The sequence below is a fragment of the Dendroctonus ponderosae genome, unplaced genomic scaffold (assembly GCF_020466585.1).
Source record: "Dendroctonus ponderosae isolate FM_Combo_2020 unplaced genomic scaffold, Dpon_F_20191213v2 Dpon_F_20191213_1, whole genome shotgun sequence".
Classification (NCBI taxonomy): domain Eukaryota; kingdom Metazoa; phylum Arthropoda; class Insecta; order Coleoptera; family Curculionidae; genus Dendroctonus; species Dendroctonus ponderosae.
The window spans coordinates 45,659,945-45,665,456 of NW_026017110.1; the positions used below are offsets into that span (position 1 = coordinate 45,659,945).

Genomic DNA, 5,512 nt, shown 5'->3' on the forward strand with positions numbered 1-5,512 from the left:
ACTCCTACATCTTTTTTGATGTCCAACTGGGAATAAGCGTTCTTAAAAAAAGCTTTTTGAGATGTTATGGCCCACATATTTTTCTGGCTCTATCCATGAGAGTTTTAATGATTCCCTGCGTCTGACTCGGATGGTGGTTAGATAGTTATATAGATAGATATATGCATGTGCGGGTGGCATTTCGATATACCTTGTGGTTCAAACGATTCCCCTGCCTAGACAACAAAACATCCAGGAAGGCCAGTTGGTGGTTTTGTTAAACTTACAGAGTAAATTGGATGTCTGGGTGCTGTTTGGTTAGATGATCGAGAAAGATGTCCAGGTTTTTGCGTGCATGCCTCCATAGCACGAACGTGTCATCGACATATCGGTACCAGATCGTTGGTTTAGGGGGTGCGGTGCTCAACGCTGTTTCCTCAAACTTCTCCATGAATAGATTCTCCACCACTGGACTGAGTGGGCTTCCCATGGCTACTACTTCCTGTTGTTCGTAGTAATCTCCATTCCACAGGAAGTAGCTGCCCTTTAGAGAAGCCTTGAACAGATTTGTTGTACTCTCTTCAAAAAGCTCCGCCACTAATTCTATGGATTCTTCCATGGGTCCCTTTGTGAATAGAGATACAACATCGAAGCTGAGGTCTTGGATCTTCTTAATGAAATGTTCGGAATTCTTGATGTATGTTTCTGTAGACCTCAAGTGTGGCTGCAGAAGAGAGGATAGATATTTTGCTATATCGTAAGTTAGTGATCCCGGGGCACTGACGATTGGTCTTAGTGGTATTCCTTCTTTGTGAATCTTCGGTAATCCATACAAACGTGGGGGAGGGGCTTCTGACCTAATAATCCTCTTCACCCAACGACGGCCTAAAAACCCGAAAAACCCATTAGTTTCAAGGAATGGCCTCGAAACTCTCTTGAGATTTATGGAGTATGATTTGATGGGTAACCTTTCTAAACCTGAAGCTAAGGAAACAAAACAAATAGCTAGCTTGAGGATTCACATTGAACGATTCACGTTAAAAGCACATGCTTGCCTTAACATAAGTTTGGTCAAAGTTCTTGATGATGTAATGAAAATAGCGTGTGGTTTAATTAATTTACAAGATTATCTAATTAAATAAATATACTTATTAAATATATGCATTTTTATTTTCTACTCTATACTTTTATACAGCAAATCTGACATATTTTCATGAAAAAATTGTATAACTTTGTGTGTCACAAAAATAACGTATGATATAAATTAAAAAAAGTGTTATAAAAGGCTTGTGTGAATTAAATTATCGTAAGCACTAAAGATGAATTAGATTGTACTTACAAAGAAGTTTTCACATTACGAAACTCAGAAGAGGAAAAGTCTTTATTGGATGCAAAAAACTCCTCCAACATTAACATATCAACTCTGAGCAAGTTAGAGCTGTTGGCCTTGATAAATCCTTGTTCCATCGTTGTTAATTCCTTTAGCAGTTGATTCCTGTAGATTATTTAGCACAAAACCATGAACAAATAAACTGATGCTATAGGGCTATTACCATAGAGAAAGTAAAATAATTTTACTTACTCTATGGCTATTACCACGTTATTACCACGTTATTACCACAACTGATACATAGGGTGTGTTATTCCTTCAAGGGTCGTGACGTCATGCGATCTGATTGGCGTTTCAAGCAATATGGCCGACTGCTGCATTTTATACCTTTGTTATATTAAAAATCTTGTCGATCCCATCATTTTTATCAGGAATGAGTCGATTTTTAGAATCCTTTCAACATATATTTTTCTCTAAGACCATTATTTCTTTGATCCATTTATACTGTCGTCATGCCTATTGCAGAAGAGCCTTTCAGGGGCACACAGAACATTGCACAACAACTGACACTTTCCCTGGCATCAAATAAATACCGGATACATTCCTACCACGTATGTAAGATCACATTAAACCAATGGAATACTGAACACCGGTATAAATTGAGCAGTAGTTAATTAACCGAATATGAGAAGCTGCTCGAGAAGAGTGCATAATAAAGTACACCGCCAATCAGTATTTTTCAGTCACAGGTTCCATGTGTGACTGTTCCAAGCTCGTACCAGTTCCAAGTTTCTGTGATTTTTTGTCACATGTTATTTTGGCCCATGATAAATATTGGTTTGTACCTGAAACCGGGCTGTAGCGTATTTAGTCCAGTTAGATTAGATTTTAAAAGGCCGGTTTCGGGCACTAAAAATATGAAGGTAAAAGTATTAAAAGATTATTGGAAGTTGTTCGGAAGGATGTCAGAATATTGAGACAATAGTTTGTGCTCGATTTCCGGCTGTGGAACATTGATTATAAATGTTTTTAAACGATGTTCCACAGCGTTCCACTTTCTTTATTTATCTATAAATAAAAGAAAGTGCGAAAGCCCGTTTTTTGTGCATAACTGTTGAACCGTTGATGCTATTGAAAAAAAGTTTTATCCTTTTTTTCAAGTATTATAAATACCTATGAAATCAGGTAAACTAGATTAAAATTCGTTCATTTGTTTATTCAAAAATCTAAAAAAAAACAACGTCGATATCAGCGTTTTGTTAATTTTCTATAATTAACTTAGTTTTGTTTTAAGAAAATCGTACTAAAAATTTAAAAAAATGTGTACTTTTATCTGTTTAGTGCCCGGAAAAATCTGATCCGACTGCACTAATTATTTCAATAAAGGATATCCACGCCACTTCCTAGTAATTTGGGTGCGAATCTGCTGGGTGAGCGATATATGATGACCGAAGAGCGAATGCCTTTTGTTCCTTTATGTATGCAAGGGCTGATGGTCAAAAAAAGTCATAACTTTTTTATGAGTAACGTTTTACCATTTTATCGAAACTTAAGGGCAGTAAAATGTGAACATCTCCTATTTTCATGCTAATCACTGACTACAATTCATATTATCGCTTAATGAAAAATTGGCCATTTAATACTTCAGCTATGTTTGATATAAACAAATACTAAAACAAGTCCAGACTCGGTAAATAGCGCCTATACAAATTTAAATGTAGTTCGTCCACTACTCCACTTGCGCAGGCGCAACAAATGCTATTTTATTTCAGAAACTCTGCTATTGGTCGAAAAAGAACAAGTTTCAAGGACAAGGAACAGCTGAGAATTCCGAAAAAACAGTCAGTCAGTCACAGGATGTGACTCACAGGCCTGGTCACATTAAAGAAAATATCGGAGACGACTGCTCGAATGCTCCCAGAATCTTCGATGGCTCATCGGAAACTACTCATCGGGCGCCATTTTCCATCGGTTTCAACGTTCGATTAGTAATCGTGATTTTCGATTTGTGTACGTCGGACCAGCAGGGTGACCAGACTGAGAAATGGCGGTGTCGCCAACTACCGGACGACGGTCACCAAAAATCATCGGTTTTGGGGCCAAGTAAACTCGGTAAACAAAGCGGAACGGTTTAATTAAACAAGAACTTTCTTTTTTTCTAACAAGTTGAACTGAAATTATTTACCTATTGTCGTGCAGAGAAAGCCCAGTTACAGGGGAACCACATTCTGCTGACAAAAATAAAAAATAAAAAAATTGCGTGCATAGCGGGAGCGCGCGTATCGGATAGGAAAACCCCGTTAACGGGGCTTTTTTTTAGTAGAGTTAAAATCACTTCCTTGGAAAGGGAGTTTTTAAAACAATTTTTATTTCAATTGACATGGATTTCAGCTTCTAGATACAACTTGTTGTTGTTGTTGTTTGTTAATACAGGCTTGTGTGAATATATAGTGAATTAATGCTGATGAGTTTACATGCTATCTGTGAAACTAAAGAACATTATGTACTTCGTAAGCATAATTAGATATTTCCTTATGCTTAGCTGCGAAATAGAATATCATGAATTTGTGAAGTTGGCTAAATAAGATATCATAACTGTAGTAGATTTTTTTTAGTAGTCAGTAGTCTCAAATGCCATGAGCACAGAATATCCCTCCCGGGGGGATGATCTGTGGCCATGAGAATCAAGTCAAAAAGTGCATTCAGCAGGATTCAGCAAAAATGTACATCATCATGAGGCCGATGACTTATCGCGAACTGATCAATTTTGTCTGCTGAATGTGGCCATTGCTATTTGTCGAATCATGGTTGCATGGATTCGAAAATAATCAGGTCCATACATACAAAACTTTACCACTTCATGAGAATAAAATATCTCCTTTCACTAAAACTCGGGCCAATTGACAACGCCGCGGGGAATCAAAAGGCACAAATGCAGGTATTTGCCTTTTTGCTTTGTTGAAATATCGAAATCCCAGATGTTGTTCTGGGACTGACCAGCATCGTAGGCGAGCCCTGTTATTTCAAATCACATGTTATTTTAAATATCGATAACAGGTACCGACTGTTCCATATCGATATCTGCTCCAAAATACCAGTGACAAGTATTTCGTGTCATCCCTATTACACAGGTACTTGTTTGTAGTTACAGACTCAAATGTATGTTTTTGTCATTTGTAAACAAATTAATAATTCGAGGTTATGAGTAACAGAAATGAGAAATAGGTTCCGTCAGTCAACGATTCCTGTTGAATTTAACCTTTATACTTGTCTATTTTATTGTCACTTTCTCTATTTACCCATGGTTATCGGTGTTTTAAATAATTACGAAGCAACAGCTATTTACGCAATGTTAATTAGGCAGATTACCTTGAAAAACTATGTTGCCATTTTTCTGATATCGTTTTTTGCAAATTTTTCAGTTTTTAATAACAATTAACTTTTTTTACTATTTTTTCTGTACTACTAACGGCCAACTGCACCGCTTCGGCTTAGGAGTTAAGTGGAACTTAATAATTTAAGTTGACTGCACCGCAGTTTAAGCGCCAGTCTAAGTGGCACTTAGCCTAAGCCGTACTCGCGGTTCGGCTTAGCCATAAGTGGGACCTATACGCAAGCATCGCGGGTTGGTTGACGGGTTACAAATATGGCGCACGTTGAAGCACCATGCGTTTCGTCCCGGGCCTACCTATTTTACTCGTCAGTAAGGCTTAGGGCAGGGCCTACCTAACATAATATAACATGTGATACCGGATCACCGGTCATGACCCCCATGACCCCCTCCCCCCTGGATCCGCCATTAATAGGACTACTGGGAGACTATGAAATCCTTCCAAATAAAGTCATGCGTATGCGTTTGTTGCGACACCCTGTATATATTTTAGAACAACAAATGGATGGTTTCATCATCATCATCAAGCGACCAGTTGCGTCCACTGCTGGACATAGGTCTCCCGTAGCTTTTTCCATCTTGGCCGATCCTGTGCTGCCTCTATCCAGTTGGTCTTTATACTTTTGATGTCGTCGGTCCATCTGGTTGGTGGACGGCCTCTACTTCTGTATGCGTCATGGCGCGGTCTCCACTCAATTATCCTTTTTGTCCAGCGATTGTCCGTAAGTCGCGCCACATAACCGGCCCAGTTCCATTTTAAGGTTGTTATACGGGTAACCGCGTCTGTCACTCCGGATCTCTCCCTTAATGTT

At 38.5% G+C, this 5,512-nt stretch overlaps 1 protein-coding gene across 1 annotated transcript in view; it reads left to right on the plus strand.

Annotated features, from left to right (window-relative positions):
* The window catches only part of LOC109541358 (disheveled-associated activator of morphogenesis 1), a 79,944-nt gene that overhangs the window by 68,397 nt on the left and 6,035 nt on the right, over positions 1-5,512 (plus strand). The window lies entirely within an intron of this gene.